This window comes from Bubalus bubalis, chromosome 10 (genome assembly GCF_019923935.1).
Source record: "Bubalus bubalis isolate 160015118507 breed Murrah chromosome 10, NDDB_SH_1, whole genome shotgun sequence".
NCBI classification, from domain to species: domain Eukaryota; kingdom Metazoa; phylum Chordata; class Mammalia; order Artiodactyla; family Bovidae; genus Bubalus; species Bubalus bubalis.
In genome coordinates, this window is record NC_059166.1 from 40,520,227 (window position 1) to 40,532,474 (window position 12,248).

Genomic DNA, 12,248 nt, shown 5'->3' on the forward strand with positions numbered 1-12,248 from the left:
GTGTGGTAGTTTGAGCATTCTTTGGCATTGCCTTTCTTTGGGATTGGAATGAAAACTGACCTTTTCCAGTCCTGTGGCCACTGCTGAGTTTTCCAATTTGCTGGCGTATTGAGTGCAGCACTTTCATTGCATCATTTTTTAGGATTTGAAATAGCTCAACCGGAATTCCATCACCTCCACTAGCTTTGTTCATGTGATGCTTCCTAAGGCACATTTGACTTCGCATTCCAGGATGTCTGGTCTAGGTGAGTGATCAAACCATCGTGATTATCTGGGTTGTGACGATCTTCTTTGTATAGTTCTTCTGTGTATTCCTGCCACTTCTTCTTAATATCTTCTGCTTCTGTTAGGTCCATACCATTTCTGTCCTTTATTGTGCCCATCTTTACATGAAATGTTCCCTTGGTATCTCTAATTTTCTTGAGAGATCTCTAGTCTTGTCCATTCTATTGTTTTCCTCTATTTCTTTGCATTGATCGTTGAGGAAGGCTTTCTTATCTCTTCTTGCTATTTTTTTGAACTCTGCATACAAATCGATATATCTTTACTTTTCTCCTTTGCTTTTCACTTCTCTTCTTTTCACAGCTATCTTTAAGGCCTCATCAGACAACAATTTTGCCTTTTTTGTATTTCTTTTTCTTGGGAATGGTCTTGATCACTGCCTCCTATACAATGTCACTTCCATCCATAGTTCTTCAAGCACTCTGTCTATCAGACCTAATCCGTTGAATCTATTTGTCACTTCCACTGTATAATCCTAAGGGATTTGATTTAGGTCATATCTGAATGGTCTAGTGGTTTTCCCTACTTTCTTCAATTTAATTCTGAATTTGATGGTAAAGAATTCATGATCTGAGCCACAGTCAGCTGCCAGCCTTATTTTTGCTGACTGTATAGAGCTTCTCCATCTTTGGCTGCAATGAATATAATCAATCTGATTTCAGTATTGACCATCTGATGATGTCCATGTGTAAAGTCCTTTCTTGTGTTGTTGGAAGAGGGTGTTTGCTATAACCAGTGAGTTCTCTTGGCAAACTCTATTAGACTTTGCCCTGCTTCATCCTGTACTCCAAGGCCAAATTTATCTGTTACTCCAGATATTTCTTGACTTCCTAGTTTTGCATTAGAGTCCCCTGTAATGAAGAGGACATCTCTTTTTCATGCTAGTTCTAGAAGGTCTTGTAGGTCTTCATAGCACCGTTCAAATTCAACTTCTTCAGCATTACTGGTTGGTGGATAGACTTGGATTACTGTGATATTGAATGGTTTGCCTTGGAAATGAACAGAGATAATTCTGTTGTTTTTGAGATTGCACCCAAGTACTGCATTTCAGACTGCTTTTATTGACTATGATGGCTACTTAGTTTCTTCTAAGGAATTCTTGCCCACAGTAGTATATATAATGGTCATCTGAGTTAAATTCACCCATTCCAGTCCATTTTAGTTCGCTGATTCCTAGAATGTTGATGTTCACTCTCGCCATCTCCTGTTTGACCACTTCCAATTTGCCTTGATTCATGGACCTAACATTCCAGGTTCCTATGCAATATTGCTCTTTACAGCATCGGACCTTGCTTCCATCACCAGGCACATCCACAGCTGTGTGTTGTTTTTGCTTTGGCTCTTCATTCTTTCTGAAGTTATTTCTCCACTGATCTCCAGTAGCATATTGGGCACATACAAACCTGGGGAGTTTATCTTTCAGTGTCCTATCTTTTTGCCTTTTCATGGTGTTCATGGGGTTCTCAAGGCAAGAATACTGAAGTGGTTTGCCATTCGCTTTTCCAGTGGACCACATTCTGTCAGACATCTCCACCATGTCCTGTCCATCTTGGGTGGCCCTACATGGCATGGGTCATAGTTTCATTGAGTTAGACAAGGCTGTGGTCCATGCAGCCAGATTGGTTAGTTTTCTGTGATTGTGGTTTTCATTCTGTCTGCCCTCTGATAGAGAAGGATAAGAGGCTTATGGAAGCTTCCTGATGGGAGAGACTGACTGAGGGGAAAACTGGGACTTGTTCTGATGGATGGGGACATGCTCAGTAAATCTTTAATCCAATTTTCTGTTGAGAGCAAGGCTGTGTTCCCTCCCTGTTATTTGACCTGAGGCCAAACTATGGTGGAGGTGATGAAGATTATGGTGACCTCCTTCCAAAGGTCCCTTTACTTTATACTTAAGTGGCAGTGGTTAGGTATAGAATTTCAGGCTGGAAATTCTTTGAGAATTTTTTTTTGGTCATGCCATGTCACATGAGGGCTCTTCCCTGACCAAGGATTGAACCTGTTCCCCCTGTAGTGGAAGCATGGAGTCATAACCACTGGACTACTAAGGAAATCCTCTTTGAGAATTTTAAAGGCATTGACTTCTGGATACCAGCTTCTAGCTTCTAGCTACTGATCATATGAAGCTGTTTTTTCCTGGTCCTCTGTAGGTGGGCTTCCTTCCTTCAATCTCCTACCTGGAGGCTTGCTTTTATTCTTAGTATCCTGAAACTTCACGATGGTTTTTACTGATGGGGTTCTATTTTCATCTGTTGTGTTGGGTGGATGGTGAATCATTTCAATCTGGACATTCACAGTTTTCAATTTTGGCAATTTTTCTTGTAATATTTCTTTGAGGATTTGTTCTATCACTTCTCTTTTAAGGCATTCTTATTATTTGAATGTTAAACCTTTGTCATAATTGGCAGCCTGTAAAATGGCTCTTGATGATTTTTGAGTCTTGATATTCATGCCTTTGTGAGTTCCTCTCCCACACTAAATTAGGCTGATCTGTGTAACAAACCAGATAGTGTGAAAATGATTAAGTGTACATTATTAGGTTAGGTCATAAAAGACATCATAGCTTCCATCTTGCCCCATTTGGAATCATTTGCTCAGGAAAGTCAATTGTCATGTTGGGAGGATACTCAAGTAGCCCTGTGGAGGGACAGCCAGGTAAGGAACTGAAGTCCCTACTAATAGCTAGCATTAACTTGCCAGGAATGGGAATGAGCCACATTGGAAGCAGATTTTTTTGCCCTAGTTAAGCCTTCTGATGATTGAACCTCAGCTGATATCTTGACTGCAACTTCATGAGACCTTGAACTAGAGTCACTCAGCTAAACATCCCCTGGATTGCTAATCCATAGAAGCTGCCTGAAATAATAAACATTTATAGGTTTAAGCTGGCATAGTTTGTTCTGATGCGGTAGATAACTACTATGACACTGCTTGATTCTTATGTTTTCTTACCTAATGTTGAAGTCTCAAGATATTAGCTGCTCCCTGTATGGACTCTCTATGTGGACTAGTTTGGGCTTCATCACACTATGTTAGCTAGACTCCAGAGGTCATGTTGGATCACTCTTGTTGCACAGCATTCACTGATGCAGGAACAAAGTCTGCCCAGATCCAAAGAGAGTGCAAGGTTCTTGGAGAGCAGGTAGGACTAGAAATATTGCTGTGGCCATTTTTGAAAACACAAACTGCCACACAGTATCTATACTAAATTATTGATTAGGACTCAGAATTTAGCTTCATGCCATTGGGGCCAACATTTATGTTCTTGCATATCTCAACTTCTTATTGTTAATAGTTAAATACTAGCTTCATAACAACAATTGAAGAGCAAACTTCTCTCTCCATCCCACACCTTCTTGTTTTCCCTTGCCCTCAACTATTTTTACTTTAATACAATATTGATCAGTATAAACTATATAGTATCTTTGGCTTATTTTCTATGTTCTTTTTTGGTGTTAGTTCTTTTTGTTTTTAATTTGAGTGTATTGACTGATATATCAACAATGGTTTATGACTACAGTGATGTCTTCAGCCCTGAATTGTCCTCATTTCTTTTATAATGTTATTTTTCTCTGGCCCATGAGAAAAGCGCAATACTTGTAACTTGATTGATTTCTCCTCAGTTGTTTTGAGCTTTGCTGTTGAGCTGTCTAACCCCATTTGCACACTTGCACAGCATGATCTGTTCCAGCAACTGAGTTGAGCTTCTCCAGGCTGGCAGGTGCATGATGACAATGTCACCCTTTATCTTTATGAAGAATCAGTGCAGTTATTTCTTCAACAGTCCTCTTTCCAAATCCTCAGCAGATGGTGTTGGCTTTAAAATTAGAATTGACAATCAGGTGGCTACACTGAAGTTTTAAGGCTACTCTGGGGAAATACAATTTTCTGAAGAATCTGACTTATTTTAAAAAACAAAAGTTAAAACTGAAGCATATTTTCTTGGAAATTTCAGGTGATTTTTAACATTTACTCTCAGAATATATTAAAAATTTTTCTCAAAGTAAGGACTGACACAAAATAACTTTAAATGTAGCATTCTCCTGTTTCAAATAGCTTCTTTATCTGCATTTTAGCTGACTCAGACTTTTGAATGAGCTAAACATTTTCACTAATTAAAAATGCATGTTATAGTATCAACAAAATTATTTTTTCCCCAAGTGGCCAAATTCCATCATTCTACTCTTCAAAGTTATAGTTTAAAATTCTAAAATTTATCCCTCTGGGATGGAATGGGAAGGGAGGAGGGAGGAGGGTTCAGGATGGGGAACACATGTATACCTGTGGCAGATTCATTTTGATATTTGGCAAAACTAATACAATTATGTAAAGTTTAAAAATAAAATAAAATTTAAAAATAAATAAATAAATAAAATTAAAAAAAATAAAATGTAAGGTGAGAAAGAAAAAAAAAACCACCTCTTTAATGTAAATTTATAATGGTGAGAACAGAAGAGGGTCTGTGAAGGGATAGGAGATTTTGAAAATGGTTGGAAGACTGATAATGGAAATAGCAGAGCAAGGTAAGAGCCATGGCTCAAGCTGCTCATAGAAGATGAATAGATTCACTCCTACACAAGCATGCACAAGAGAGTCAGCTGAGTCAGAAATTTGATGACAACCTAGACAACGAAGAATGTGCTCCCCTGCTCAGAAAGCCTGGAGCCTGGAATTCTGCAATGTGAATTCTATCTTCTCCCCAACACAATCTCCTATTCCCGAATATCCTGGCAAAAGATGGGGGAGATGATAGAGGCAGAGAGACAGGTGAACATCCAGAGAACTTAATCAGGAGACAGCTAATTGTTGTAGCTTTCTGACATCAAATACTACAAAAGGGAAATGAGTAGACTGGTGACTCAAATATCACAATTTCTATATTTTATATTTAGATAAAACAGGTAACCTTCACCTTTTCAAATATTGTAGCCTTTATCTTTCCAAACTCTAACTTGGAAGCAACTGTCACTGAATCAATGTTTGAAAGTTTCCTTCTCACAGATGGTCTGGGTTTTTTCAATTGGGAAGGAAAGAACAGAGTAAAACATCTATTCAGTCAAAGCTATATTTTAGACCAGTGTTTTCTGCTCTAGCAAAAAGTCCTACTGAGAGTAAAAGTCAGCTTATTTACAGAAATTGAAAAATAAAACAGAAAATCTACAATGATTAATAAATAAGAAGCCAAGTCAGAAATGTGAATATCTGTGTAAGACTCTTTTCAAATCTATGGTTATTTTCTCTATTAAATGATTTAAATGATTGAGACAAAAAACATTACTTGCAAAGTCAGGGTATAGTTTCACTCTGGGAAAATGAGAAGCAGGGCAAAATCTGGTCTGGTCCCACTCCCGCATCCTCCCAGCACAGAGGGACAACAAAGACATATTCACAAACTGAAACAAAATTAAGTGCAAGTTAGTGAAGAAGAGCCTGAAAGGCACAGAACAAGTTAAGTGGTCTTTTCCTTCCAGAGGGTCAGAGAAGTTCAAATGACAAATGGAAGAAAAGGGATCCTATCTGCCCAGAGTTGATCTTCAGGATCAACTGATTTGAGTATAGGCTGGATTGAGTATAGGCTAAGATAGACCATAAAATGAGGGATATATCTGCATTAACCCATTGAGGTTAACCAGAGAGGTTCAAAGAGACACATGTACCCCAATGTTCATTGCAGCACTGTTTATAATAGCCAGGACATGGAAACAACCTAGATGTCCATCAGCAGATGAATGGATAAGAAAGCTGTGGTACATATACACAATGGAGTATTACTCAGCCATTAAAAAGAATACATTTGAATCAGTTCTAATGAGGTGGATGAAACTGGAGCCTATTATACAGAGTGAAGTAAGCCAGAAAGAAAAACACCAATACCGTATACTAACGCATATATATGGAATTTAGAAAGATGGTAACAATAACCCTGTGTACGAGACAGCAAAAGAGACACTGATGTATAGAACAGTCTTTTGGACTCTGTGGGAGAGGGAGAGGGTGGGAAGGTTTGGGAGAATGGCATTGAAACATGTATAATATCATGTATGAAACGAGTCGCCAGTCCAGGTTCAATGCATGATACTGGATGCTTGGGGCTGGTGCACTGGGACGACCCAGAGGGATGGTATGGGGAGGGAGGAGGGAGGAGGGTTCAGGATGGGGAACACATGTATACCTGTGGCGGATTCATTTTGATATTTGGCAAAACTAATACAATTTTGTAAAGTTTAAAAATAAAAATAAATTAAAAAAAAATAAAATTCTAAAATTTAGAGAAGACTTCATGATTTTAATTTAATATTTTCAAACAGTCTTCCTTCAGTAGTTCCATAGTTTCAGACTTTTTGGGTAATCTTATGAAAGATGGAAATCAAGAAGATACACTTGCAAAAATCAATTTTCCAGCCCAAGTTTTATCTTTCATTTATTGAGATGCTACTACAGGCCAGACTCTGAAGAAAAAGAGAAGGCAAAGTAGACAGTTTTGTAAACAAACTGTTTCAAACCAATATAATAGGTAATAGAGATAGAAATATAGAGGAGTTGGAGCATAGACAAGGGGGCAACTTGTTTGTTTATGGAGTTGGAAAAATTTTGTAGAAGATGGATAAGTACTATTCATATAAAAGAGATCCTGAAATTTGAAAATAACTTATCTATATGGAGAAGGGCATTTCAGAGAGACAGGAAGGACTAAAACTATTTGTTGTTCAGTCGCTCAGTCATGTTCGACTCTTTGCAACCCCATGAACTGAAGCACGCCAGGCTTCCCTGTTCTTTGCTATCTCCCAGAGCTTGCTCAAACACATGTCCATTGAATCAGGGATGCCATCCAACCATCTTGTCCTCTGTCACCCCCTTCTCCTCCTTCCTCCAATCTTTCCCAGCATCAGGGTCTTTTCTAATGAGTTGTCTCTTTGTATCAGGTGGCCAAGTATACTGGAGTTTCAGCTTCAGCATCAGTCCTTCCAATGAATATTCAGGACTGATTTCCTTTAGGATTGATTGCTTTGATCTCCTTGCAGTCCAAGGAATTCTCAAAAGTCTTCAACACCATAGTTCAAAAACATCAATTCTTCAGCACTCAACCTTCTTCATGGTCCAACTCTCCTATCCATACATGACTACTGGAAAAACCATAGCTTTGACTAGATGAACCTTTGTCAGCAAAGTAATGTTTCAGCTTTTTAATATGCTGTCTAAGTTTTTCATAGCTTTTCTTCCAAGGAGCAAGTGTCTTTTAATTTCATGGCTGCAGTCACCATCTGCAGTGATTTTGGAGCCCACGAAAATAAGTCTGTCACTGTTTCCATGGTTTCCCCATCTATTTGCTGTGAAGTGATGGGACCAGATGCCATGATCTTATTTTTCTGAATGTTGAGTTATAAGCCAGCTTTTTCACTGTCCTCTTTCACTTTCATCAAGAGGCTCTTCAGAAAGTTCTTCTTCACTTGGTGCCATAAGGGTGGTGTCATTTGCATATCTGAGGTTATTGATATTTCTCCCAGCAATCTTGATTCCAGCTTGTGCTTTCATCCAGCCCAGCGTTTCTCATGATGTATTCTGAACATAAGTTAAATAAGTAGGGTGACAATATACAGCCTTGATGTACTCCTTTCCCAATTTGGAACCAGTCCATCCATGTCCAGTTCTAACTGTTGTTTCCTGACCTGCATACAGATTTCTCAGGAGGCAGGTAAGGTGGTCTGGTATTCCCATCTCTTTAAGAATTTTCCACAGTTTGTTGTGTTCCACACAGTCAAAGGCTTTGGCATAGTCAATAAAGCAGAAGCAGATTTTTTTTTTTTAATTTCCTTGCTTTTTCTATGATCCAACAGATGTTGGCAATTTGATCTCTGTTCCTCTGCATTTTCTAAATGCAGCTTGAATATCTGCAATCTCACAGTTCACCTACTGTTGAAGCTGTGCTTGGAGAATTTTAAGCATTACTTTGCTAGTACTCTTGCCTGGAAAATTCCGTGGACTACAATCCATGGGGTTGCAAAGAGTTGGACATGATGATAGACTACACTTTCACTTTGCTAGCATGTGGAATGACTGCAACTAAAACTATAAAGGGCATTAGAAAAATTTTTAAAATATTGAGGTTGGAAAGGAGGTGAGGGTTTTATATAGACAATAAGAGAACACAGAATGATTTTCATCAGGGAAACCCCATTAACAGATTACACTGAAGAAAGTTAAATACTGGGAGAGGAATTGGATGCTGTGTCGACTGAACAATAATTAGGAGAGGTGAAGAAGAGTCTTAAAACTCAACATGGTATCTTTTCCTATCACTTCATGGCAAATAAATGAGGAAACAATGGAAACAGTGAGAGACTTTGTTTTTGGGGGGCTCCAAAATCACTGCAGATGGTGACTACAGCCATGAAATCAAAAGATGCTTGCTCCTTGGAAGAATAGTTATGACCAACCTAAACAGCATATTAAAAAGCAGAGACGTTACTTTGCCAACAAAGGTCCATCTAGTCAAGGCTATGGTTTTTCCAGTAGTCACGTATGGATGTGGGAGTTGGACTATAAAGAAAACTGAGAGCTGAAGAATTGATGTTTTTGAACTGTGGTGTTGGTGGACTCTTGAGGGTCCCTTGGACAGCAAGGAGATCCAATCAGTCCATCCTAAAGGAAATCAGTCCTGAATATTCATTGGAAGGACTGATGCTGAAGCTGAAACTCCAATACTTTGGCCACCTGATGCGAAGAAGTGACTCAATGGAAAAGACCCTGATGCTGAGAAAGATTGAAGGCAGGAGGAGAAGGGGATGACAGAGGATGAGATGGTTGGATGGCATCACTGACTCAATGGAAATAAGTTTGAGTAAACTCCAGGAGTTGGTGATGGACAGGGAAGCCTGGCATGCTGCAGTCCATAGGGTCACAAAGAATCAAATACGACTGAGCAATTGAACTGAAGTGAACTCAACTGAAGAAGAGTCACAATAATGGAGAGGAATGGGGAGGTAATTGAGAAATAGATTGTAGGTAGAATTAATTGAGTTAAGAAACTGATTTGGGGTTCAAAGGAAGAATGCATCACTTAATATCTAAAACAAAAAGCTGAATTTATTGTTTGTTAAAGAGCTTGCTCTGCTTGCACTATGTAGTCTCCCTGAAAAGTATATTGCTTTTAAGAAGCATGGAGGTTATGAATTTCTGAACATCCACTGACTGGAGTTTTAGGGATTGGTTGCCTCTTAGCAATGGAAACACAGTTACTGGAGTGAGGCAGTTGTTGACTGTTGTTGATTGGATCTTAAGAAGCTGTCACTGAATGTTCAACATTTAGGAATGTGGTTTCTGAAGCAAAGTTGTCATTGATTGAGTGGGATGTGTTTAAAACTGATTCTGATGGTTACTTCTTCCTTTAGCCAAAATGTAACCCATCTTCTTCTTTCTTGAATTTAGAGAATAAGAACTTTTATTTTTATGGATTAAAATAGAAGAAAAAAAGTCATCATTAGCTTTGTTTGATGGAAAGAACTAGAACAGGAAGAAGAACCAGTGTGAGAAATGGTTCATCTTTAGGCATCATTAACAGATAGGAAAGAATTGAAACCATCAATGAAAGAAGTTGTTCAGGAAAAGCTTGTGAAGTAAAAGTGGAAACTGGCCAATGATAACACTAAGTAGTACTTGTGAATAGAAGAAGAACCAGGAGACATTAACTGGAGAAAGCAAAGGAGGAAAGAGTTTCACACTCTTGGGAGTTTATTTAAAAAAAAAAAAAAAGACTAAAGTGGCCTTCAGTAAGAGTCCTTTCAGTAAAATTATATTAATAGCTCTGAAAATCACATTTAAGGCTTACCTAAACATTTTGGTTATCAACTTCTGATTGTTGTTGTGGTTGTTTAGTTGCTAAGTTGTGTCAGACTCTTTTTGTGATCCCATAGACTGTAGCCTGCCAGGTTTCTCTGTCCGCGGAATTTCCCAAGCAAGAATACTGGAGGGGGTTGCCATTTCCTCCTCCAGGGGATATTCTTGACCCAGGGATTGAATATGTGTCTTCTGCATTGGGAGGTGGATTCTTTAACACTGAGCCACCTGTGAAGCCCCAACTGCTGATATAATGCTTCACATTTGGTTTATGTGTCTTAGGTACTCATGAATTTTATCAGTGTTCCTCACTTGGGAACTCTGAGTGTGATTTTTGTAGTGGTGTTTTTTTTTTTTTTAGTTCTCTCTCAAAATTTTTGTTTAAGAGCATAAAATAAAAGGATTTTCTTTTTTCTCCCCCTGCCTTTTTTCCCCTTCACTTCTTATCACTTTCTGACTTGCTACTTAATTTACTCATTTGTTGTTTATTGTTTCTCTCTCCTCTGCCTGAATGTAAACCCTAGGAAAAGGGTCTTGTATTTCCTTCGGTCATCTCATCCAAGTACCTAGAAAGTATGTGTACTAAATAAGAGATGCATATTTGTTGAATTAGTAAACAATACTGACAACAATAATGACCATTTATTAAGCCTCATACTCTACAAACATCCCACATAAATCTCATAAACAAGGTAGAATTTTTATTTTTTAAATTAAAATTTTAATTTTTTCTATTTTATTTATTTTTATTGATACATAATTTACAATGTTTTTAATTTCTGTTTTACAGCAAAGTGATTCCATTATTAACATTTACAATGTTGTTAATTCCTGTTTTATAGCAAGGTGATTCCAGCAAACTGTAGATTCTTTTTAAAATATCCTTTTCCATTATGTTTTATTATAGGATACTTTTTTAATTGGAGGATAATTGCTTTAAAATGTTGTGTTAGCTTCTGCTGTACAACAACGTGAATCAGCTGTAAGTATACATATATCCCCCCTCTCTTGAGTCTCCCTCCCACCCCTCATCCCACCCTTCTAGGTCATCACAGAGCACCAAGTTGAGCTCCCTGTGCTTCCCATTGGTAATCTGTTTTACACATGGTAGTGTATACAAGTCAGTGCTACCCTCTCGATTCATTACACCTTCCCCATCGGTGTCCACACGTCTGTCCTCTATGTCTGCATCTCTAGTCCTGCCCTGCAAATAGGATCATCAATACCGTTTTTCTAGGTTCCATATGTGTGTGTGTGTGCCAAGTTGCTTCAGTTGTATCTGACTCTGTGTAACCCCACGGACTATAGCCCACCAGGCTCCTCTGTTCATGGGATTTTCTAGGCAAGAATACTAGAGTGGGTTGCCATGTCATCCTCCAGGGGATCTTCCTGGTCCAGGGAATGAACCCACATATCTTATGTTTCTCGCATTGGCAGGCAGATTCCTTACCACTAGTGCCACTGGGGAAGCCCCCTAAATTCCAGATATGTGGATTTCCAGATATATGGGTTCCATATATGCACTAGATTTGTTTTTCTCTTTCTAACTTACTTCACTCTGTATGACAGACTCTAGGTCTATCCACATCACTACAAATTACCCAATTCTACTCCTTTTTATGGCTGAGTAATGATCTCTGTTCGTTTCCAAGGCAAACCATTCAATATCACAGTAATCCAAGTCTATGCCCCAACCAGTAACGCTGAAGAAGCTGAAGTTGAACAGTTCTATGAAGACCTACAAGACCTTTTAGAACTAACACCCCAAAAAGATGTCCTTTTCATTATAGGGGACTGGAATGCAAAAGGAGGAAGTCAAGAAACACCTGGAGTACCAGCCAAATTTGGCCTTGGAATACAGAATGAAGCAGGGCAAAAACTAAGAGAGTTTTGCCAAGAAAATGCACTGGTCATAGCAAACACCCTCTTCCAACAACACAAGAGAAGACTCTACACATGGACATCACCAGATGGTCAACACCGAAATCAGATTGATTATATTCTTTGCAGCCAAAGATGGAGAAGCTCTATACAGTCAGCAAAAACAAGACCAGGAGCTGACTGTGGCTCAGATCATGAACTCCTTATTGCCAAATTCAGACTGAAATTGAAGACAGTAGGGAAAACCACTA